Source organism: Pteropus alecto, unplaced genomic scaffold, assembly GCF_000325575.1.
Source record: "Pteropus alecto unplaced genomic scaffold, ASM32557v1 scaffold88, whole genome shotgun sequence".
Taxonomy (NCBI): domain Eukaryota; kingdom Metazoa; phylum Chordata; class Mammalia; order Chiroptera; family Pteropodidae; genus Pteropus; species Pteropus alecto.
Window position 1 is genome coordinate 10,826,307 of NW_006494611.1, and position 27,257 is coordinate 10,853,563.

Here is a 27,257-nt window from a genome sequence, read left to right on the forward strand (position 1 = left end):
AAAAGAACAAAGTTGGAGAACTCAGTACCTGATTTCAAACTTACTGTAAAGTGCAGTGATCAAGCCAGTGCGGTACTGGAGAAAGTACAGATTTATAGATTAATGAAATGGCAAAAAAAAAAAAAGAGTCCAGAAATTGACTCACACATATATGATCAGTTGATTTTCAAAAAAGGTACAAGGAAATTCAACAGAAAAAAAAAGTCTTTACAATTAATGATGCTAAAACAAAAATTCCTATGTGACAACAACAAAAGATAACTTCTATCCATATCTCACACCAGATGCAAAAATTAAGTCAAAATAAATCACAGATCTATATAAAAAACCTAAAACTATAACACTGCTAGAAGAAAATACAGGAGAAAATCTTTGTGACTTTGTGTTAGACAAAGATTTCTTAGATATGAAAAGCATTATCCTTAAAATTTTTTTTTAATTTTTTAAATCAATAAACTGGACTTCAGCAATATTAAGAACTTCTGCTCTTCAAAGACACTGTTAAGAGAATGAAAAACAAACCACAAATTGGAGAAAATATTTGGAAATCACATAACTGATAAAGGACTTTTATCCAGAATACATAATGAAACTCTCAAAACTTGATATCTGAAAACAAACAACAATTTGAACAATACTTCATCAAAGAAGATATAAAGATGACAAATAAGCACACCAAAAAAATGCTAATATCATTTATCACTAAAAACTACAACTCCACTTATATAAAATTCTGGAAAAGGCAAACTTTAAGAACAGAAAATATATCAGTAGTTGACGGAAGATTAAGTTCAGGTAAGGGGTTGTCTAAAAGCAGCACAGAGGAATTTTTTGAATAGACGGAACTGTTCTATATCTCAATTGTATGGAAGCTACATGACTGCATGCTTTTGTCAAAATTCACAGAATGTACTCTAAAAAAGGTGAATTTTCATACTATATGTAAAGTGTATCTTCATTCTTTAAATGAAAATAAAATCCATATCTCCTAGAAATTCTTACTAAAATACAGCTGACAACACTGACTCTTTAATTTCTGATCCTTGACTTTAAAATATACCCACCAAGAAGCCAGTGAATAATCAGTGCAGCCTTAGTGAAGTTCCATTAGTAAGATTTAAAACTTTCTTAAAACTTGAGGTTATAGTCTTTCCTAATTTAATTCTGTAGTCATTACTTAAAACTTCCATGACTTATTCAATTTTGCATGAGCAAAGATTGTAAAACTTAGTCGCCTTTGACTGTCAACACTATTATCTATCTACTCCATATATAACCAAACTACAAAATTCTTTGCATGGCATTCAGGGAGATATATAAAACTGTATTTTTAATCTGGATAGTGTTATTCCAAACAACCTCAAAAAAGGGCACTGAGAATAGTCTAAGATACTCTGGCAATTCCAAATGACATTAAGTACATCAATATACAATAATTTTTTTCTAAAACACACTTTTTCATAATTCCTTGCTCAAAAACCTTGTTGACTTGCCAGAGTCTACAAGATATAAACTAAGTTTACCTGGTATTCAAGGTTCTCCACAATTTGGTGTTCCAATCTCATTTCTACCACTCTCAGACGCAAATCCTCTATTCTGCACCAGATGGCCTCATGGTCTGTTCATTCCAACTTCTGAAATATCCTCATTGAATTATCCCGGTTTATACAACCCTAGTCACTATTCATTCAAAAGGCTTATCTCAAATCCAGCATTTTCCTTTAACTATTTGAAGACACACTGATTTCATCCTTCTGTGCATTCATTATCTATGGTATTCATTTGTCATCATATACTACCTCATATTCTTATTTAAATGTTTCATTTATGAATGTCATCTCACACTCTATAATATAGTTTCTCAAGGGCAGATACTGTTTCTCACATGCTTCTTGTATCTCCAGGAACACAAGAGGTATTCACTAAATATTCAGAAAAAAAATTAATGTGGAATTTAAAATTAATTCTGAATCACTTTAAATTTTAAATTAATTTTAAATTCACTTAAAGGATTTAGACAACTTCCTGGATAAGCTTATTTATAGCTTGAGAAACTTAAGCCAGGGGCACTACTAGACTTTTGTTCCCTGAGATCTGCCACTGTATCACTTTCATCTTTGTATTTCCAAAGTTGAATACAGTGCCTGATATATTTAAATATTGAACTAAATTTCAGTTTATAAGGCCACAAAGTAAGAAACAGAATCCTGGAGTTCTATCTCAATCCTCCCATGATTATATTAGTGCCTTGATATGTTCCCTAATTCTCATATTTGTTCAGATTCCCCCTTAATAGACTACAAATATCACAAAGACAAAAACTGTGCTTTCTCCTCTCTAAAGCTCGCAGAGCAACTATCGCAGTGTTGAGTCTATGCATACTAGGTAGGCAATATTTCTATCAGATTTCTTAAAAGTAACATAAAAGCAGCTTATATCTTCTTCTCTGCCCTATGTAAAAATATACTATTTATTCTTCCTACTGAGAAGATTTATTTTTCATCATCTTTGGCACAAATTCTAGAATGCTATCTGCCAGGTCACATGCCCTGATAAATATGCATCCACAAGCAATTATGAAGATAGATAGCTTATAGGGAGGGGGCACTCTATGGTCAGGTCCCAGTGCTGGCCTGTGGTTAGGGGGGAGGGTAAGTGGGGGAGGGGTGTGGCCCTGTGATTAATCACTGCCCACTCTGCTTAGGGGTATTTATCACAGCCCGCTGTCAGGTAAATCACTGGAAAAACACCTCTTCAGTAATTAATGTGAAGTGACGGATGGACAGCCCCTGGGCCCATTAATCAGGAACATCAGCAGCCTACTGAGATTATGAATGTCAGGATGCATAAACTGCCGGTGGATCAATAGGCCCAGGAATTCATCCAAGGCTCTCATTTCCGAGGCATCTCCGGTACATTAGGCTTCCTTGACCCCTCCCCCAGTCTAAAGTGAAAAGCAAGACTTCAGAACAAAGAGTAGGAGCTGAAGTCTGAAGTGACCACTGCAAGAAAACATTCAAAGAAGCTGCCCATGACTAGGGTAAGTACCAGGATAGCAACATGAGCACTGAGCTATACTGACCAAGAGGCTCTCAGAAGGCTCAGTGCCCTGAAAAAGCAGGGGAACCACGAAGATAACAGTTAACATTCAGTACTCAGAGTCTGATTATCCATTTTAGGGGTAATCCAGTTTCTTGCTTCTAATCTTTTACCAATTTTCCTGTCCACATTTTCTTTCATTTCATATTGGCACCACTAATAAAGAGAGAAGAGAAAGAAAATTCAATTTCTGCTAACAACCTAGGTAAAAATTTCTATTTAAGAGGAAAAAGAAGACTTTGTATAAAATAAAATCACGGAATTATCCTTGAATTTAATTTAGTTTTATCTCTCATTACCATGACAAACCGGGAATTGCCAGAAGCACCCACAGCATCTTCAATTAAGGAAAAGGTGGTCTCCCTGATTCATTAGGATTTACAAAGCATTATGCCAGTATATGGGTTAAAGGCTAAACTGTGTGGTGGGATTCCAGGGAAATGAAATCACATTTTAATTCTATTTCTTCTCCAAGTCAAACAAAAAAAATTGTCCATTGAAAAGAAAGGGTCTTCTCAACTTGTAAAACAGTATGGACTTGAAAGAGAATTACTGTTTGATCATCACCCCAAGTTTAGTCAATTTTGTATGGGAAATAAGGCTGTTTTTCAGCCTCATATTGAACACCCTCTAGGGTGGCAGTGACAGGAATGAGACTGCACTTGCTGCCATATCCCGCCAAACCCCAGTGCTGTGCTTTGCGGTCAGATACAGGACAGGGCTGCAATCGTTGGTTAGAAAGTGTCTCAGAGTTACGGCTGCCTGTTCCGCTAAATCTCATTTCATCCTACTGATGGATAGATGGACAGATGGCTGCGTGGTGAAAGCAGCATTATCAGGCAGCTTCTATGAAGCCTCTAAATGATGGATAGCCCTCTTTCTACTTTCTCCAAACCACCATCGATCCGAGCCATATTTCAGCAGTCAGAAGCCAGTAATATTAAGACACACAATCAGGTTAAGTTACTTGCAGTATAAACCTCTAAAACAGAAATTCTAACACCTCTGCTTTGCTGTCATGAACTAGGCTGAAAATGTTACAGTTTCATTCTTTCTACATGCTAACCCAATGAATTCAAACGTCTCAAAGCCCAAAGGGAACAGCCGGGCTCCATTCCTAGGAGCGCTTGAAAAGCTAGTTTGCCTGCCAAATTTTTTACTAGTCAGTTCTGTGAAATGAACTCTGCAACAGTAGAGAGCAGATCTGTGAATATGTGTATCCAGTAGAGTGTGATCTATTAGCATCATACAAATCACATAGAGTTTGTCCGTGATATAATCAAATGTATGAATCCTTGGATATACCAAATGGACCTACCAACATCAAGGAGGGTGATTAAAACTGGGACTGTCTTTTGCACATAATCCTAAAATGCTGTTTCTATCTAGTCTACCTGGCTAGCTTCTACTCTCTTGTGTACATATCAAATCATAAGTATTAATCCTTGCCTGTTTTCACAAGCACACTTCTGCATCCATTTGTTCTGTCACCTTTTAGACACTCATCTCAGCTTGTCGATCTGGACTCCATGCCCTCTTTGTTATTCCTATGTTATCCTGTGCTCTCAGACAGCAATTCAGACTCCTACAACCGGACTCTGTATCGAAGTTATTTCCACTCATTTGTTTGGAAGAAATGGACTCTACCTCCAGCTTTGTGATATAGATTCCTACAACCCACATGCCCTCTTTTTCTAGGCTCACATATCCCCAAATGACTTCTCTAAATGCTTTACTATCAACTATAACCAATTCAGCTTGGCTTGGCTCCTAGTCCTCCCTCTCTTGACTGACTTGCTGCCACCCTTGAGCCTAATGCTCAAAGAGGATTTGTTTGTATTAAGTTTGTGGAGTCAGAAAAATGTCTCAGTGGAGTGACAACTGTCATTCTTCTTGCTGTAATGACAGTTTACTTTAATATTTATGCCTTAACAACAACTACAGCCCTGTTCTCAGCAAAAAAAGAAATCATGTGCTATTTATACGAGACACTACTTAATTAAAATGTGTCAAGAATAGCACTGCCGCCCTTCACATAAGCGTAAAAGAATTTTTAAAGAATCTTAAAATTACATTAATGAAGTCAAAATTCAACATACTAAATTTTTCAAACAAGGAAACTGAGGATCTGAGATTGTCATGTCTGTGGTTGGATAGATACTAAGTGGTAAAGCAAGACTGGAACCTAGATTTCAATTACAAGCACTGTGCTCATTCTATTTCTCAGACATATCATTTTCATACTTGGGATTTCAGAGGGCGTGGGAGGTAATGAAGGTTGAGTACCAGTTGTGTGTGTGCCTGTGTGTTTTGAGGGAGGAAGGTGGCCACAAATAAGTAAATTTGGTCACCCATACTACTGTGCTTGCTACAAAAGTTACCCATCGGAGAGTCACTACCTTAGAGAACAAAAGTAGATGAATCTCTGACAACTAGAAACCCTTCTCTTTTCTTTTCTTATGTATTTGTCCTCATCCTATCTAGATGGTTGAAAAGAAAAAAGCAGAAAGATATTTAATATAAGCAGAATCAGAAAAGCAAGAGACTCGATAAATTAAATGGATAGAAGTGCAATGTGTCCTCTTCATTTTCAAGGATGCCACATTCTGGTCAAATGCAGAACACAAGTTGACTGATGGGACTTCACCCTCTGCTGGCCAAAACGTATCATTGCTGCATTTCCTGATCGCCAAACTACATCCATACTGATCTGATCTTATGACCTTATAGCTGAAAAAGACCTCTGAAAATCGTGTCATATAACCTCCTCACTTTAGTGGAGGAATTTATCTAAGATTTACAGCTATTTCAGTGGGAACTGAAACCAGAACCTTGATCTTTTATCAACTAAATGAGTAGTTTTATCATCGTCATAGCTGCTTTAACCAGTTTTCTACCCACTATTTGCCCAGGATATACTAGCTGAGCAAAGTTTAATCAGGAAGTTAATTGTGCTGCAAAAATAATCATTAATGCACTTCAAAATTAAATATACTGTCCACACTAATGCTCATTTCCATTAGTATAAGTGATCAAGATGACATTTCCATCCCATTCCCACAAAAATGTGCCTCATACACTGGACAAAAACTCTACAATTATTCTTAAAACATTTCTCCTAAGAATTCCAAAAGAAGTACTTCCCCCCCCAAATTTGCTGGTTTTAGGTGAATAATAAGGAATGGCAATTCTCTGAACTCTTATTTCTATATACTCAATAAGTTCATAGAAAGGGTGTTTTATTTGCATTAGCCAAATACATTTTAGAATAATGAGTTTTTCTACTCATTTGCAAGGCTATCTTAAGCCAACACAAAGATGCTTTCCTTTCATTAAAAAAAAAAAGTCTTTTTATAGTTTCAATTTGATTAAGAAAGATCTATTTAGCAATGCCTAAAAGAACAATGACATATTTTTCAAAATCTGCTGCTGTGAACCATGTCTAATTATGTTTTCTGTTTCATTAAAGTTTAGGCCATACAAGCAAAAGTGAATTAGTGGTAGAGTAGTACCAATAGCAATAACAGATGGAGAGAAAGAGAAAAAAATAACAAGCTACCATTTAATAGCTGCTTACGATGTGACAGGGACTGGGCTAAATGTTTAACATATATTATCTCATTTAATTCCTTTATACAACTAGGAGGTCATTATTATTATCTAAATTTTACCAATGAGAAATCTAAAGCTTAAGTAACTTAAGATCACACAGCTTCTAAGTATTGGTTAGGATTTCAAAGTCCCTCCACTTAACTACTACACAAGACTGCCTGATAGGATGATCTCTCACAATAATATAGTAATTTCATAAATATTCACAATTTGCTTAGAATCTGCATAAACGCAAAGCAATCAAAGAGAGTTCAAAGACTGCTGCAGTAAAACAAGAAAACCAACTAGGATAAGAATGAAAGAAGTTTAATGCTTTCATGGTATGCTTATTCTCAGTAACCTTCTAGAATTAAAAGTGCTGACAATAACAATTCACTATTGTCTCTGAAACTTCCTCATTCACCTTGCCTCACCCTCAAAGCCATATGGTGAAGAAACTCACCAGGTGTCAGGAAAGGAACTCCCTCTCTCCTTATTCCCCACAAGAATAATCTCTATACTTCTTCCTACTAACTCCCCCAACCATCTGAAAACATTATCCTTCTCTACATACTTCCTTTTATCCAGAGGCGCATGTGAACATGGGAACAATGACCAGTGAAATTAGTAACAGTGCTTAGACTGGAGGAAGCTTCAAAGCAGAATATAGAGTGCACTTTCAAATCTGAATATAAAAACAGAAAAAAACTTGTGCATCAAATACCTACTGCAGATAGTTTTTTCAGACGTAATCTTAAGCAAAATATAATATAGTATTTTAATATAGTCTGCCTTGGACATTATAGCCTTTGCCTCTGCATGCAGCTGGAGAAAGAATATAGCTTATGTAACTAGAAGAAATAGTTCATGAAAAATCTGAGAATCAAAACAATGAAAGACAAGATACATGATTCCAGTAGGATCTTGGGAACCCCAAAACACATAAACCATGGCATGAAAAGGTTTTTCTAACATAACACAATTCATGTCCCCAACTTATTTTATACTTCACTGGCCATGGTCGTCATGCATCAGCACCAACTGATTTCATGCTTTATAGGCTGGGAAACACTCCAAAGCTCAGTCTCTTTCACACTCCATTGACATGGTAACCCCATGGTTCACCAAGTTTAATGTCTGCACCTACAGCAGACCATCTCAAAAGGCAATCAAATCAAAGCTTTAATATAACTGAACAATGGCAATATATAATATGTAATAGAAAAGTAGAAAAGTCTACTTCCTATTCTGTATATATACCTGGGGGGAGGGGCAGGAAGAGAAGAAAAAACTCCCCAAAACTTCTTTCCTTCACTATACATCTAGAGGTTGCTTTGTGTTTCTAGACTTATTTGAAATTAGTTCCTCTCCTGGATCTACCTTGGGTTACACTGATATCCTACAGTGACAATAAAAGAGTTGAAATAGATAAGGCTTTGGGGGCTGTGACTCAAACTTGACATACATAAACTCATTTGATCCCAACTAAATACTAAGAGGAAGATATTATTATCTCAATTTTACAGATAAGAGATCTGAAACTTAAGTTACAGCTTTAGTGTTTGTTAGGATTTCAAAATCCCTATAGTTAACCACTATAGTAGACTAGGACACGTGCCTTTTAAAAAATGGAGTAAAACAAAGCACAACAGAAAATAGGTTAAAAACAAAGAACACAAAAGTGCAATAGCAAAAAAAGAGAATAACTATAAAGAAGGTGGAGTTCTATATGTTAGAGATATAGTTTCAACTCTATATCTATCTCCTTCCTCCTTGCAGCTATGCTAGCCAAGTGTGAAGGCCAAATGTGGCTGGTAAGAAACTGAGAAACCAAAAGACTTTAAAGCAAGTTTCACTTTAAAGCAGGCAAAGAAAATATTAGATAATAAATAAGAGCTTCTCTTATATGTAGATTAAAAGTTTACTTATTAGAGTTTCAAGAATAACGAATAATTACCTTACAATACAATATCTTCAGAGCAATGTTCCTTTTAAGGATCAGAACATCTGTACAGAGTACTACAGATGGCTTTCAAAGAATAATAATCAACAGAACAAACATGGCTTGGGTACTTAAACAGCATTTTAATCCATCATTCTTATGATACAAAAATAAAGATAAATGTTAAAGACTGGTAAAAGCTAACAACAATAGGTAACGGCATTTCTGGCAGTCAAACAATATTAAGTGTACCTACTGTACTGCGATATGTTAGGGGCAGTGGACATTATAAAGTAGGACTACAAGTAATAACATGGTTTGAACATGAATAATGTAGCCTCCCCTTTAAGTTGTCTCTACCTAATTGGGAGGATAAGAAAAAAATTTTTTAAATCTACCCAATCCATATTCTCATCAAAAGAACACCTAATCTTACAGTTATGATGACAAAATGAAACAATAACATCTTGAAAGGAAAAATGAAACACTATTTCTACCCCACCAAAACACACACACACTGGAACTAAGATGAACAGCTTCCATTCAAATTACCCACAGAACCTGAGCTGTTCTGCTCTTCTCATTTCTCCCCTTCCCCCCATCTCCTCTATAACTTACAAACAACCAGCTCACTCTGCGTCCATCTTCCCCCAACTGCTGCCCAACAATTCACAGGCTGTCACAGATTGTCAGCACTGTGTTTGGGGACTTGAGAAGTACTCTTGTGGGACAGTACAGTGCGTTAGTACAGCATTTTCCAAGACACAATGTCACTCTTAATAGCCAGTTGCAAATTAGTTTCCTCTTAAAAAAATAATACTCCTAATAAGACAGGTACAAGGAGATTTTAAATAACCAAGATTAAAACTCACTTTAGTTTGCTCTAAGATCTGGGTCATTTCAGAGTCATGCACAATGAAATACCATGCTTCTACTCAACATTCAGGACATATGAAGTCCGCTTTCTGATGCTACTAACAAAAGCAGAGACTACCAAAAAACATATCAAAAGGGAAGCTTCTTTCACCTTTTTTCTGTACTATAGCTCCTCATCCTTCGATTCTATTTGAGAATATTTTAAGCTCAGCTCTCAACATCAACAATTACTTCTTACTTGCTCTGCAAAACCATTTAGAAGAAAATTCTGCAAATCACCAGTATCAATTCATTAGTTTCCATCCAACTTTTTGCCACATGCTTCAGCAGCACACAAGTTCAATTATCTTCTGACAACTGCTGTGACTGACTCTCATTTCCACTAAACCTTCACCCTACACAACAGTTTTCCAGTTGCCTCTGGATGCATATGAAAAGTTAAAAGCTGAAATAGACTGAAAAGATCATCAGAGGATGTGGGTTAGAAAAATCTCTTACAAAAAACAGGTCATAACAACTAAGTTATCTTGAAAAAAATTTTTAATTGAAAATAAATACTTATAGAGTAATATTTTAAAAACTGAAATCAGTTTCACTGACACCTATTTTTCATTTCCAAGTTCTTTGATAGTATTATTCATTCTACTTTATTATGTTTTACTAAGGATTTAATTGACGATCTATTCTTTAAGCCTCACAATAACATGCATCTTTGCTGATCTTTATATGAACTATAAAGAAGCTAGAACTTAACAGGAAGGATGTTAATTCTCAGTTCTCACAGTGAAAAGAGACTGAAGAAAGCAAAGCTAGTAATTGAGAACTAACTCCAATATTTAACCAGCCCCATTTTGCTTTACAACACTAAAATTTAGAAAGACAATGAACAGAATCAAGAAAATTTTCAAAACAGCCAGTCTCTTAGGAATAGCCACTTTCAAACTTGTCTTACATGAGTTACAAAATAAAATGACAGTGAAGAAACAAAATACAAGCAAACAAATATTTAGAGTAAATGAACAGTATTTCTATAAAATATAGTTAACTGACTTACCAAGTAAGCGACATTTATTTTGAATACTAAAACACTAGAACACACATAGACTCAGTCTGAAGGCAAATGGTACAAAAGTTCCCTTCTGATAGACACAGCAGCCTCATCTGGAAAATAATAATAATAAAAGTTATTTTAATAAAAATATGTAGTTATCATTTCTTTGACAACTATCTGTGAACTTAACTTTCATTATTTCATTTCGTTACTGCGTAGTGACTTATCATAGACTGTACAATGAAAACACACACATAAAAAATACTTTAAAGAAGCTCATCAACAAAACAGAATAAAGAAATGTCATCTCCTCTCATTTTCAGTCTTCTTAAAACTAGTTTTTGGGGAAAGAAACACTTATTAACTGCCATCGGGAAAAAAGATAGGAACAAAATACAAATGATCAAAAATACAAAAAGATATTCAACTTCTAGTCATGACTATAGGATGGCACAGAGTGGATGCTCAATAAGAGTATGCTGAATAGATAGCTGGATGGATGATAAAAAAAATAAGCCTCATTAGTTACCAAAGAAAAAATAAATCACTTCAGTTAGCAAAGAAATACAAAATAAATATATATATTTGCCCAACAAACTGGCAAAGATTTAAAAAAAGAGCAATAAGGTCCTCTTTTGGTAAACAGAGACTGAATATGCTCACGCATCATTGGTGGAGATACACATTTTATTAATATAAAAAGCATTTTAAAAATACTTCTAATCTTTTACATATATCTCTTTCAAAGAATTTATCATAAGGAAATAACTGTATTTCTACAAGGATACTTTATTTATAATGGTGAAACATTATAAACAACTTTAATGTCCATTTTTATGGGCCAGATTAAATAAATTATGGTACATCTATATTATGGAAAACAATACAGACATTAAAAAGAATGATATAGCTCTATAAATATTGATATAAAAATCTGGAAAACATATTAATAAGTTTTTTAAAAATGGAGAATTTAACAAGAAGTGTACAAAGCCAATAAAAAGAAAACTTCAAAAAATTCCTGGATACAAAAGTAGATTTGAACAAATGGAAAGATATTCCCTGTTCTTGGATAGGAAACTCAAAACAAATCAACATCATCGAGATGTCAGTTCTCCCTAAATTAATTTAACAAATTAATTTAATAAATATTTCAGTACAAGCAGCAGTTTTTTATGGAGACTGACAGCTGATACTAAAGTTCAAAAGAAAAATAAACATGTAAGAATAGCCAATAAAACAGTAAAAATTTTTAAAGGTAGTCTTTGATATAGTTAAAACTGTGATAATGGTACAGGAATAGACAGACTGGCGCAAAAGAACAGAAAGTACAGAAATAAACTGGATGGAAACTTAATATATGATAAAGGTGGCATCTCAAAACACTAGAGCAAACTGTATTTTTTAAAAAAATATATACTGGGATAACTAATTAGCATTTGAAAAAAAGGTTATTAAGCTCATATAATCTTCACTAAAAAAAAAAAAATCCAAATTGATCAGGGATCCAAACATAACAACTAAAATCATACAAGTGCTAGAGAAAAAAATGTGTAAATTCCTCTTTACCCTGGGTAAAGGGAAAGGTTTTCTAATCATAACTCAAAATTCAGATGCAAAAAAAGACTAAAAAATTGGACTATATAAAAGCCTAAACACACACACACACATCAAAGAACAAGCAAATTGTAACATACATCACTTATAAAGAGCTAATATCCCTAATATATTTTTAAAAACTCTTAAATTATTAAAATTGAGAGGAAAACACCAAAAAACCTGATAGAAAAATTAATACAACTCACGCATGATATTAAAATGACATATATTCAACCTCACTACTAAGAAAAATGAATATCAAAACTATATATAGACACTATTTCTTACCTATAAGGTCAGCAAAAATTAAAAAGTATTAACAACATACTCTGATGGTGAGGTTGTAGAGAAACTAACTCCCTCACACACTGCTGGTAAAAATTCAAACTTGTACAAACCCATCCCCACCAAACGGATTTAGCAATATTTAAGAAAACCATATATGCTTTTAAACTTTTGACCTAACCATCTCATTTTAGGAATTCACCCAAACATATACTTTCAACATAGAAAATATATATGGACAAGGTTAGTCACTGCAGCACTGTTTGTAAACACAAAATATTAGAAATAGCATAAGAAATAGGTTAACATCTTCATAATAGGGTACTATGCAACTATAGGAAGGAAAATAAGACAGAGGGAGGGAGGGAGGCAAGCTCTATAAATTACTGTGGAATGTATTCCAAAATAGACTGTGAAAAAAGCAAAGTACAAAAGAGTATCTATCTATAGTATGCTACCTTTTGTTTAAGAAAGAAGAGGAAATAAGAAAATATACCTGTATCTTCTCATTCCTGGGGAAAAACCATACAGGAAGGGTAATTCTGAGAATGATGAGATTGGTTACCTGTAGAGGTGGGTGGAAACAGGGTGGAAAGGAAAAAATAAAACAAATAGGTAACACTGCTCTGAGTCTATATTTTTACCACAATTCTAACTTTTGGAACCATGTTAATGTTTCACGTACTAAAAATAAATCAGATCAATTAGGATGAAGAGGAAAACTTAGAATACGAATAGAATTGAACTGTATTTCAAATGACTAACATAACTACACAGCAGGGACGGGGAAGAATGTTGGGGAGAGAAAAATAATTCAAGTAACTTTTGAACATAGTTATTAAATCAGCACTGTCCAACAGAAACATAATAAAAGCCACATATGTAATTTAATATTTTCTAGTAGCTGCATTAAAATAAAAATAGGTAAAAATTTTGATATATTTTATTTTGCCTAATATATCTAAAATATTTCAACATATCAACATAAAAACATTATTAAAATATTGAGATATCTCACGTTCCTTATTTTATACTAAGTTTTCAAAACTCAGTATATATTTTATACTTACAACACATCTCAATTCATGTAGTTATTGGCTATCCTAGTAGACAGTGGAAATTTAGACTATATGCCCATAAGCTAAAGGAAAAAACTATCAACAAATATTGAACTCTGTTACTTGATGTCTTTTAAATAGTGATATAAGTTAGCAATTTTTAAACTATTTTCTAATATTCTAGGATTGAGTCAGTAAGTAAAAATGTGAACACTAGGACTAGGTTTCTCACTGTTAGAAGAGGGGGTTATAAATAGAGAATGAAGAATAGAATAAATCCTCTAGTGTTGGATTGCAATCAGTGTAACAATTTAAACTCACTGCTTTCAGTAGACAAAAATGTGTATGAGTGTGTGTGGAAACACACATATGTCACATGTATCTATTTTCTAGATGCCTCCTGAGAGGGCCTAGAAGCAATGACACCCAGCAGCAGCAATGAGGACTTGTTGAGTCCAGATCATGGCTTATAAAGCCATTCTCTACTAAAAGGAACCAGAGCTCTTGGAGAAAGAACTCATTCCAGGGTTTGGGCTGTACGAGATGAGCTAGAACATCTTGTTGTGATAAAAAGTGAAAAAGTGCTCAAAGAATGACAAGGGCAAGCCAAAAGGAGACAGAAATCAACTCAAAGGGGCTCCCACTGACCAAATCAGGGACAGCATCAAGATAAGGAAATAACGTATTATTATAAATAATTATAGAAGGAATGATGGAATTGGAAAATCATCACTTAGGAATCATCATGAAAATGATTCAGGAAGAAATTACCAATGGACACTAAAATTAATGAAAAAAACTTCAAGGAGTAACAGTATTTATAAAGTCTCAAGTATTTTTTCAAAGATATCCTTCCTTTTCCATAACAGTGCCCTCTTAGCAGACCTATATTTAGTTACTGTATTTGAGTACCATATTCTATTACTTTGCCTTTCACAGATTGTAATTTCACATAAAAATATTCCAGTTATTCTTATCAAATCATTCCAGTCTTGTGGGTTAAGAGAATAGAATGGACATATACAAATAATTTTGCTTCTTGCCAAAATCCTACTAAAATAATAGTAAAGTTTTTTTTTAAGGCATAAATCAACGAGGATGGAAAAAAGTAACAAAACTTTGGAAATTAGAACATATACAAATGAACGCTAACTGTATAGCAGATCCTGGAGAGCCAAATCCCTAACTAGCAGTAGAGAAAACTGAGGCTCAATTTCAGTTTACACCAGAAATCCACACAACGGTCAAGAACTGCCCTGCTGGCACCAACTCTGGAATTGGAAGTGAAGTGGGGAAGGCGTATGGATGAAAGCTGTTTGAGAAGTAGTTCGGTCCTTAGATTCCCTCCTCATCCGTGAGAGGAGACTTGAGGTTATCTCTGTAGAATGTAAAATAGAAGATCTCTGGGGTCTGAAGCGACAGGCCTTTCAAACTAGGTGGTTATGTGAGCACACTCAACACTGAGATCTACTGCCTCACCTCCATTTCCACACGCCAGCTCCCAGTACCTACAAATACTTGGCACAGCATTATAACAGACATAGACCCACACTAAGGCACATCGCTGTGAAATTTTGGATACCTGGGGACAAAGCAGATATCCAACAAGTTTCCAGTGAGAAGGTCCAAACAAAAGAAGATTCATATTGGCCTGGGACTTCTAAATAGCAACAGAGGACAAGGAGAAAAAAAAAAAACTATGCCTCAATATTCTGAAGAAAAATACTTCCAATCTAGAATTTACACTCACCCAAACTATAGTAACCAAATGTGAGGACAGAAAAAAAAGACATTTCTATATGAAAAGGCTCAAAAAATTACCTCCCACATACTCTTCCTTAGAAAATTACTAGAGGATTGAAGAAGACTGTAGCCACAGTAAAAAGTTGCTAGGAGAACCAGATTTAAATGCAGTTGATAAGGACGACTTACCTCAGCAGGCACTCTTTACGAGCCAACCAATCACTGACTGATTCATTCCAATAAATACACTCCTGAGTGCCAACCAGTCAACAACAATGTCAACAGAGCAATCATGCATCTACAGATGTTAATACACTTCTGTTCCTTAAAATCTTCTAATCCCTGAACTCCATGTTCCCCCAAAACGCTGTGTAAAATTAACAATCTGCTTTGTTCAGGGAGATTGTGCCTGGTCAGATATTCTGGATAGTGAGTGATGGCCTCATCATCCTTGACACCAAATGAGAAAATAAATCAAAAGACATGGGACATGGAAAACAGGATATTCAACACAAGAGAGAAGTGAATGGAGAACTATATTTCATTATAAACTTTTTTTCCTATTTGAATTTTTAAACTGTGTCTATATTAAACTACATTTGTTGATAAAATATAAGTAGCAACATACGATCTTAAATATATTATTCATCATTCAAAACTACAAAAATAAAACATTTCAATTGTTAAAAGACCTTTATATTTCTGATACTGAAAGAACATAAACATAAAAAAACAGAAGCTTTCAAAATAATTTTAAAAAAATGTTAAGCAAATAACTACCAAGGATGTGGAGAGAATTCAGTAATTGTAATACCACGAAGATTGTAAGTAAGTAAGGTCTGACCTTACTTACAAATTCATTAATGACCAGGAGAGTACAAATAACACATTTAATTAAATTTGCTTATTTATTTTGGGAACTATGATTAACAGCAGTGAGAAAAAGTAGTAATATAAAAGAACAGAGATGAATTAAAAACATTGGCCCAAAACAACCAAATTGGAGAGTGAATGGAAGGCTAGGTAAAATTATAGGCTTAAAACAACAAAATAGAGATATTGGAGGCTTATTTACCATTAATTTCACCACACTATGTTGGCATATGAATTTTGGCCAACATATGTTAAATGAGGAGACACACACACACACACACACACACACATACACACACACAACTTGTTTTCTTTATGAGATTGATAATACTAATTAAGTAAGGATTCATCAAGGGATTACATCCTAAAAACGAAGTACTGTTGACGTAATTTGTCAAGAGTAGTTTTATACTCATAGTTTCATGAGTATAGAAACTATCAAGGATTACCAATAATGAATTAAACTGTCCTGAAGACAACTCAGTTATCTACTCTATGTTCTTCATCTAGCTATCTTTGAATTATCCTCATTATTCCTGTTCTTTATTCCCAGACATTAATCATTTAAAATAGTTTACATGTCCCAACCTCTCCAGCAGGAAAGTGTGGCTGGCTATATGACTACGTTTCACCAAAGGAATATGAGCAAAAAGTGATACAGTATATATTTTTCAGGAAGGATGCTTAAAGAAACAGAGATATTTCTCTTCCTCCTCTCTGCTGATTGGAATGTGGATGAAATGGCTGGAACTCCAATAGCTATCTTAGACCACAAGGAGATTTTCAAAAAATATAGAACCAATGCACAGTGAAGCAACAACATGACACCATAATAAACCATATCAATCCTAGACTACTACTGGAATTCCTGACATCTAGAAAAATAAACTTCTATCATGTTTAAGTCTATTATTTTGTTGCAATCAAATCTAAACCTATTATAATCTCTATACTAATATACATTCCTGGTTTTCTTTCTTTCTCTAAATTATCCCTAGTTCTTTTGCCAGCTCCTTTTCTAGTAGTTCCCCAATATTCCATCGTTGGTCTTTTCTGCTCTCCTCTAACTAAGTTCTAGGTCAAACACTCTAAAAAACCACATCTCTGTATGTTTGATCTTTTATTTGAGCTCTAATTTTATCTCCAACTGCCTATCATTTCACTTGTATGAGATATTATTAAACAGGAACAAGTGATTTTTAAAACAAACAAAATAGACAAAGTGGTAATAGTAGCAATAATAGTAGTTGTTGTGATGTAATTAATAGCTAATATTTATTGAGCTCTTAATATTTGCCAGGCATTGTCCTAAGTCTATGAGCTAATCCTCACGACAATCGTTTATGTAGGGAGTATTATCACTACCTCCACTTTAAAAATGAGGAAAACTTGAGAACCAGACAAGTTAAATAACTTTCTCAAGACACATAACTAATGTACTAAAAAGAGCATTCAAACCCAGGCTTTCTAGAACCCACTCTCTCTTAATCAGACCTTATTCTGAGGATGTACCACATCTAAAGACTTAATTTTAAGATTGTCCTCAGCAATCATGATAGTCATTAAATATCTACCATGGTAATAAATTTTATGCCTCTGAAGATTAATTTTTAGAAACTGTTAAATATCACTTATAAACAAGTATGGTAAATAAGATGAGTGATTAAGCAAGATAATACTCTTTGGGGGACTAAGGATATGACCATCAAGTAATGAGATTAGTTTTCTTATATGGCTCTACTGGTTCTGAAAGCAGTTCCAAAAGACAAATTCCAAAGATTATTCGCTAGAATAAATGCATGGTCTCGTAAATGGATTACTTAAAAAAGCAGAGCATTCATTTACACTATTCTTTATTTTTAAAGCACCAGATATTTTAAACTACCACTCAATTATCTAACACCTAAAACTTTCACATAACTTTCAAAAGTACCATTACCTACAGAATCAAACCTAAGTTCTTCAACCTAGCCTTCAAAGCCTTCTACTAATTTTTTCATTATCCCCACACCCATAAACCTAACAAATGACTAATCATCGGTAAAAATCATACCTTCCATTTGTGCAATATTGTTAACATTCTCTTTTTGTCTCACTCAGTTTACATACTGTACTCATTTTTGCTTCCAACTTCTCATCACTCTATGTGGAATTTTCTTCTATTCTCTCCAAATTATCATTATATCACTTACTTCAAGATCCTCCTCTTCCATGAGGCCTAAGTAACCTCATATAGATATTGCTAATTATCTCAAAAGAGATAATCCAGTAGCAGAACTAAAAGAATCTCAAAGACTGACCAGTCTAGGACTTTTTTTGTCTAAGAGTGATTTTCTAAGGAGAGGGTTCACTTCCATCAGACTGTTGTGTCAAATACCTTAGAAAGTTGATTTGACAGCTAACACAATGGAGGCCCAGAAATATCCTATAACTTGCCCTAGTTTTCAGGTGGTTAAAATTGGCTATATTTTCTAAATTCTCTAGAATAATCATATATTGAATTTATGGTAACAGTAAAAATAAGAAACTTCAGAAATTAAAACGTGACATTATGAAATCAAAGATAAATTCCTCAACCTTGAAGTCAAGAATCAGAGGCAAAGAAAAGTTTCAGTCTACTCAAGGAAACAAACGAGAAGCACAATACAGAAAAGAAACTATGGCAAAAAGGAAAAGGAGCAATATCACATTAAACACACTGATGGCAAAAACCAAGAGCTACATATCTTCTGGGGCTTATCAACTCCAGTACTTAATAAATCATTGGTTCTAACACTGGAAGAGCCAAGAAGTCTAAAAGATCACTAGAAATTCTGAATGTACTGAAAGGTAGTCACACTGAATTTTAAACAGTTATTTGGGATGGTTGAAGAGAATTACCCATCACATAAACAATCAAGACTACTGCCTTTCCTTCTGAATCTTTTCCTAAAATGAAAAAGTAAAATGAAAGCACAAAAGTTCTGGGAAGAGTCATATGATAAAAAAAAGTTTAGAACCACTAAGATAGGCTAATAAATTTATCTTTTCCTAGAACTAGCGTTTTTAATTCCGGTCTATAATCTCTTACCCAAAAGTCCTGGGGTCAGGCAGGCTGCAGAGTTCAGATTTTTTTTTTTTTTCATATTTTAGAAAGGTTAATATGGTACATACCTTATATAGTACAAAATATTCCAACCAAGGTCTGGGGCAATGTTCTATAATTAAACACATTAATATTTCTGTGGGAAAAAGTATTAATCATTATGCTACGTATGATAGACTACAAATAGCCTTATATTGACTTTTGCTGCCAACCAAGTTGGCACAAACTTCTTTAAAACTTCCAATTTTCACACTTTGAATTTAGGAAGTATGGTTATGGACTTCAAATTGGTTACCCCTAAGAGGTGAAATTATATATAGGTGGATTTTATTTCTTTCTTGATTTTTAAAATTTTATGCAGTATATTATTTACATGTATCAGATTATTTACAAAACAAGACTGATGAATTTTAAAAGGGGGTGGGATAGTCTATGATGGCCATGTTACCCTGCACAAGCCCGATCCTGTCTGATCTCAGAAGCTAAGCAGGGTCGGGACTGGTTAGTACTTGGATGGGAGACCATCTAAGAAGACCAGATGCAGCAGGTGTAAAAAATTAAAAAATAAGGGATTGTAAGCTGACAAAGTCCTTGCACTCGGTGAGGTCAACCAAGGGTTGCCTCGCTAAATAAATAAATAAATAAATAGGGGTGGGATAAAGCCAAATATAGAAACTGGCCAACTTGCAAACCTAGTTAAAAAAAAAAAAAAAAAAGAGAGAGAAATAACATCTTGTTCAGAGCCTAAAAGCCAAGAAAATAATTTAAAATAGTTTTGAGTTTAAAAGTTTTTACAAATTTAGCGTAAGTTGTTAAACTAAATTAATAAAAACACCATTAGCATTACTAATATTCAACAGGATTCAAAAAGTGATAGTTTTATTAACTTGTTTTTTAACTTACTATTTCTCAGTTCAGAAACTGCTTGCAACAGACTGTCTTTCCCAAAGATGGCACCTATTCCCTACCCCATTTTTCTTACAGTGTGACTCTGACACTCCTGTGAGAAGTGGGTTCGGTGTAATTGCTGCTCTCCTTGAATTTGACAAGCTTGTGTCAGTGACTTCCCAGGCTAGTTCACAAAAGGCAACATAGCTTCTACGTGGTTCTCTTGGGATGCTTACTCTTAGAAACTAGCCACCCACCATGCTAGGAAGAAGCTCAAATTAGCTTAGGTACGTAAGTGTTCTGGGAGATGGCCAACATCAACCATGAGACAATGTGAGTAAAGAAGCCTCCAGATTGTTGCTCTCAGCATGCAAGTCAGCACCAGCTTTCAAGTCTTTCCAGCTAAGGCTCAGACAAACCATCTCCACACTGCCCAATCTGAATTAAGACAGAATCCCCTGCATAATAAACAGTTTACATCACTAAATTTCAGAGTAGCCTGCTACAAGACAAAGCTAAACAGAAGCACCCTTTCTTAGTTCAGTAGCTTCATGTTAAACTCATACATGCACACACGCCCTAAAATCAAGCTTTTCTCAACTTTAAGGAAAAGTTCAAACTACCACTAAGAAATTAGGCAGACTTGTTTAAATTAAGGCAGTTTCTACTTAGAGAACTTAAGAACTCATCTCAAATATATTCTGAGTACCTACATGTAAAACACTTTACTAGATGTCTAAGACACAAAGATGAATAACATAGTCTGTAGCTATTAATCTAATCTAGAGAAGAATAAAAATAGGTATACAGTTTGTGGAAGTACTAAGTGCCAAAATAGGAATGTAAAATTAACTCTACCACAAATAGTTAATTTATAAAATCATTTTGGACATATAAACAGCTTTCTGATTCCTTTAGAAAAGTAGAAGAGCGTTAGTAAATGCCTAGGAAAAAGAACAAAAAAAAACATGAAAACTGTAGGCCTTGTTTAGATTGTGAAATTATGAGTGTTTTTTGTTGTTTTGTCATTCTTACAAAAATTTCCTATATTTTTCAAGTTTTCTATAGTAAGCGTTTATTAGATTTTTAAGAAAAAAATTCCAAAGAAATAATTTAATTTTTTTAAAAATATGTTTACACTATGAAAGGGATCAAGTAAGTAGTAAACAGGTCTGCAACACAAAAGCTGGCTTCGTGTATGCATGATGAATATGCAAAATAAATTTAGTATTTAAGGAAAAATCATAGTGTAATAAAAACCACATAAACATATTACTTGATTTACTACTAATATTTGCTTTTCTTCCCTTTCCTAGCTAATTACAAATATTTACAAGTTCTCTTCAAATAAACAAAAATTAATTCAATAAGCTCTCCATCTCTTGGTCATGCCCCGGTTGTTCTCTCACGTTCTTTCTGTCTCCCCTTCTGCATCTGTCTATGTCATTTCTAAGTCGGCCCTTCCTCTACATCTCTGATTAAGCCTTTTTAACTGCCTTTGAAACCTTTTTAACTGCCTTTGTCTGACTTGTCCCTCTCAGTGTCAGACTTCTCCTCTGTCTTTGATTAACCTTCACTCTCTACTTATTGTTTATGTGAGTTCTTCTTTCTTTCCCCCAGTAACCCATCCCATTTCCGAGACATTCTTGTTAACTTTTCTCTCTAATCTTTATAAACAAGCAGGGTTGGTACTGTTATTTCTATTTTACAGATATGAAAACAAATACAAACAGGACTACTGGTATAAATTTGAGCGGTCAGGATTTAAATCTAAGTGCTTTCTTTCTTTCTTTAAAACCCTTCTGGTATACCATGGCAAAGAACTTGGAAACAGTCCAACTGCAAGTCAATATTAACACCACAGATATTCCTTTCTAAAAGGCAAATCCCATATTAAGTGCCATATACTTTTTGCCCATATTTTTGCCTCTGCACCAAGTTAAGTGGTTATGAACTGTCAACCACTTGACTATTCCAGAAATCCATACCACCATATTCACAGGTTAAGCCATGCTATTTGGGAACCTTACCAGACACCAGAACCTGCTGTTTCTGACAGTGCTTCTCTATTTTTATTCCTAGTCCAAAACCAGCCATGTTTGACATTTAAAAAAAAAAAAAAAAAAAAGAGGGACAACAAATATTTATAAACTGAAGACTGAATTTAAAGAATAGAAAACTATACAAAAAGCTTGCGTAAGAGTGAAAAATACACACCACGAACTGGGAGCATTGAGAGAAGCTCCAAATGCAGCTTTTACTGCTGCTAAGCAGCATCCTATAACTTCTTGTCTATCTCAAGCTGCAATTCAGTAAGTTCTTTGGAGTTTCACAAGCTTCATCCATCCTGCTGGGCTCACTAATGGAGAACTCTTCCCCACCCCACCCGCTAAGAGCACATTTTGTGATGGGTGGCAAAGAAGTAGGGTTCTCTTTGAAGACATGACTAGCCTAGTTCCATTTCTTCTCACTTCTCCTATGGGTGATAAGTCTGCAATAAATATAATTTAACAACTAAAATAAATGTCTAAATTACTGTTCAGGTTAGTGTTTGTCAAAGATCACCTTGCAGGTCACCAGTTTTAAACAAAGCGTGAGTGCCAATATTATATTTATAGTTTCATAATTTAAAATCTATACTTTTAATTCAGCACTAGTTCATTTACTTCTGTGATGTCTAATGAATGCACGAATGCTGAATCAACAACATACCATTCTTATCATTTATTCTGATGAGATATTTTGTGAATAGTTAGCTTATGGAGCTAATAAGGACAGGGTCAAAGATTCAAACATGTTGGCCAATTAGCTTTGCTGTGTTTCAGGGTTCCATGGTCAAAATCAACAACCTTAACCTTGGCTAACGAAAAGTACACTGATCATGTGAAGCACCGGGGGAATGAATATAGATGTAGCACCAAAATCCATGACTATCAGAAAAATATAATAAAAAATAAAATAACAACATCTTTCTTACTAAGCCTGGCTAGTATGCATCTAGTTCAAATAATCTCTAATCTTTTCAGTCACAGAGGGTTGGTATTATCATCCCTGTTTTACAGATGATGAAAAAGTGAACTCAGAATGACTGTATGAACCAAAGTCACAAAACTAGTAAGTAGCAAAGCCTGGGTTCAAACCTGGGGCTGTCTTAACTCCAAAGCTTAGGTTATTTACACAATACCATACTGTTTCTCCAGAGCATGCCTTAGGGACAAAGGACAATCAACAAAATGTTCTTATTCAGAACTATGCAGCACAGTCATCACTAACAGCATTCACTATGCACACTTAGATGTTATAGATGAGAATGAGTCTACCTTCCAGAAACTTCTTTTAAGTAAAAAAAAAAAGTCAAGGAACAAAAGTATTTAAAACATAAAGGAAAAAATAACATTATCGCACAGAAAGTAGATTTTAATGGAACTGACTCTATTGTTATAATTTCATAAACAAATCTGTAGTGAAAAAATATTTATCTTGCTGATTCATGACTAAAGGTAAAATTAAAACTGACAAAGTAGAGCTATATCAGAAATATCAAAAAATATCTGAATCTAATATCTTGTAGTCAATAGGGTATTTAAAGAAATCAAAAATAAACATTTCATTTCTTAACCTTAAAACTCTGCTTTGATCAACAAATCAGTTTTCTCTATTAGGCTTTCGTCCTTGATTTCTCTAAACTCTCACTCCCTATAGATACACACATACCAATGCCACCCACCATCAGCACCAATCACTAAGAGTTTCTACCTTCAAAATATGCACTTACCAAGTCTTCTGGACCTTGCACTAAACTTTGAGTCGAAAAGTCTGGCTGTAAAAAAAAAAAAATGGTGGGAGTAGGAGAGAAGGACAAAAAATGCTCTATAACAGCAGTCCCCAACCTTTTTGGCATCAGGGACCAGTGCTTCAATGAGAATCTAATGCCTGATGATCTGAGATGGAGCTGAGGCAGTGATGCTAGCACTGGGGAGCGGCTGCAAATACAGATGAAGCTTCCAAATACAGATGAAGCTTCCTTTGCTCGCCCACAGCTCACCTCTTGCTGTGCAGCCCTGTTCCTAACAGGCTACAGATGGGTACTGGTCAGCAGCCTGGGGGTTGGGGACCCCTACTCTATAAAATTCTGTCAGTAGAAAAATAAGACAAAAAGCCACCTGCTTAGAGTCTCAGAGCTTAACTGCCATAAAAGAAAACTGAATACTGGCTATTTATATTCTGAATTCTAACTCTGAGGAAAAACAGACTCCTTGCATATACCTAGGACAGGTGAAAATAACCACAATATTTAATCAATATATAAATCATAAACACAGATAATTGTTCTGCTACGAGATACAATGTGCAGACAGAAAACTGCATTCTTACTACAGGTTTTAAATGAAGCACCAGTCCAACATCACATCCCAACAATCTTCACAAAAGCATTTTAGAAATCTCTAAAAATGAAAAACAGCATAATATAATCTTTACATAAAATGCAACAGCTTAAAAAATAACAAAAACCCTGAAATCTGAGAACTTCTGTTTATAAAATTTGAAGTTTATGGGTTAAGGATAACTACCTTCATTTTATAAACAAACAAAAAAGTAATATCAAGAAAATACTTTACCTAAAATTATCATCTTTTTATCATTATCGTAGTCATCAATTACAATAGCAACAGAATAATGAGCACTTACTCCAGGCACTACTAAGCTCTTTATAGTCACATCTCATTTCATCTCTATAGACACTTTGTGAGGTAAATGCTATTATCTCCATTCTAGAAATTAGCACAGGTCTTAGAAAGATCAACTACTTAGCCAAGTCATAAACTAGAAGTCACATCACCAGGATCTGAACAACTGTACTGCCATCTTGTTTTCTTAACCACATTCAAGTATCTTTCAACCAATGATTTCAGAATAAATACAAGTTGATTACCTATTTATTACTCCTCCAAACCATAAAAAAAATTGATTGTAAAATCCCCATTCTCTACAAGGGGAAGAAAAATAAGACAAAAAGCCACCTGCTTAGAGTCTCAGAGCTTAATTGCCATAAAAGAAAACTGAATACTGGCTATTTATATTCTGAATTCTAACTCTGAGGAAAAACAGACTCCTTGCATATACCTAGGGTAGGTGAAAATAACCACAATATTTCAGCTAATACGCACACTACGTTAATGGGATTGTGTTAGAAGCAGAGCTAGGTTTAGCAGTAGTATCTGAAAGGGGAGAAAAGACACAAGACCTACTGGAGACAAGCATTAGTTTAGCACCACATCTGAGATACTTGTACCTGTGTAGCGAGCGCAGAAAGAAGGTTATAACAAAGCAACAAGGGTAAGACAGGTGTGTCTGTGTCAGGAGAAGGGAAGTGTACAAATTCTGGTGCACTTTAAAATCCAGATGAAGTTTAATATTGACTCCACAGGTGACAGGGCCCTGATACAGCCTCTTCATCAGGAACATGGCATAAGAACATCTGCATGGCCCATATTCGTTTCCAAAGACACTTTCCTCCTGTCTATCAACTCATTCCATCCTCATAAAGATCATGACCATGCTTATGATCAAGTCTACAAAGACATAAACGTGGTTTTAAAATTCAACTGACCTGGACTTAAGACAGAATAGTCAGGTTATATGTGAAACATGCTTTCTCACATATATCACTTCTACTGAAGGAAGAAGTTGATTACCACAACATTGGAAGGAAGACAGGCCAAAGGCTATTATCCCCATTTTTCATAAAGGGAAGCCCCAGGCTGCGGTACACGGGCTACAAAAGATCACAGGTTGAGCAAGTGGAAGCCCCGAGACACTTCCCCACAGGACATCAGACTTAAAAGCCTAAGATTCTTTCTTTATTCAACTCTGAGAGGCGGCTTTATTGATAAGAAAAACTTTAATAATCGGAGTTGGGGTTTTCCGAGGGCGTCCCAAGAAAACCAGGAAGTCCACCCTCCCGGACAGACTGCTCACAACCAGCCCAGTCCCGGGATCCTGGGCAGTGGAGCGGACTCATTCGAGAGGCTCGCGGCCCGGACATCGCCCACAGCCCCGTGGTCGTCTCGGGGCGGCCGCTGCGGCCCACAGCCCCATACCCCTAGGTCATCACGGATCCGCTCAGTACCTGTTGAAACCCGGGAAAGGGATGTTCCCACCGCAGGGATTATTTGGAGCGAGGGCCCACAGTGGGCACACAGCCCCTGGGAAAACAAGGGTGCCGCGGGAGTGTCCTCAGCAACCCGGAGCCCGCGGGGGTCGAAGGGCGGGAGCTTCCCAGTACCCTCAGCCTCAGGCGGGGGCCCGCCCTGCGCGTCACGTAAAGAAAAAAATACCAGTAACAAAAGAGTTAAGTCTTGTCCCAAGTGTGAGGGGGTAAGCGGACTTGACAGGCCCTAAACTTGGGATACAGAGGGAAGGAACGAAGGAGGCGCAGGGACGCGGGGATGCTAGTTACCGGGGGCGCCGTCGCTCTCCGTTTCCGCCGCGTCCTCGAAGGTCTTGCTCTTCCGCTCGCGCCGCTGGGGCGCGCGCCAGGCCTCGACTCCGCCCCCCAGCGCCGCGGGGCCTTCTGGGGGCTGTAGTCTCCGCGATACCAGGGCCGTGTGGGTTGTCTGCTGGTCACGTGGAGGATGGGGGCTGGTAAAGTGACGCTCAGGTCTGCTCCACCCTTCGTTCTTACGCTCAGTTAGAAACGTACTCTGATCTCTTCATGTCCCATTCAATCTTAACATCCCTCTGATTCACAGCCAAGTTTCTTGAAAAGGTAGTCTACATTCGCTGTCTCCACTTCCTCTTTCGTCCTCTGTGCTGCTGCTTATGCCGCCACGGAAAATATCCTTGTTGTCATCAGTGTCCTTGTTGCCAAACTCTTGGGAGATATTTTCAGGTCCTCTAACTTAAGCTTTAGGCACCATTTTACACTATTGGACAGTCTTTATCACTTATTTTCTGACACTAGTCCGGTTTTCCTTCCTCTCAGGTCGTTCTTCTCAGTCTCTTTCAAGAATTATTTTTCTAATATTAATGTTCTCTAGAGCTCTTGATTAGAATAGGGAGAGGGGAGCCCCCGCCCCTTCTCTCTTGAGCTCCTTGTATTCCCAACTTCATTGACTAACCCCTCCTCACCCATGTCCCATAGGCACCTCAAATATAGCAACTTGA

The 27,257-nt window shown here is 35.6% G+C and overlaps 1 protein-coding gene across 11 annotated transcripts in view; it reads right to left on the bottom strand.

Annotated features, from left to right (window-relative positions):
- The window catches only part of R3HCC1L (R3H domain and coiled-coil containing 1 like), a 68,280-nt gene extending 41,628 nt beyond the window's left edge, over positions 1-26,652 (bottom strand). For 4 of the 11 annotated variants that reach the window (XR_001518157.2, XM_025042252.1, XM_015600000.2 and 1 more), the window contains exons 1-3: positions 26,551-26,652; positions 12,940-13,008; positions 10,563-10,669 (exon numbers count right to left, since the gene is read on the bottom strand). The gene's annotated coding sequence lies outside the window, so the exon portion shown is untranslated. The other 7 variants (XM_015600001.2, XM_025042250.1, XM_015600002.2 and 4 more) reach the window with 7 other exon arrangements.
- Between the last annotated feature and the right edge of the window lie 605 nt (positions 26,653-27,257).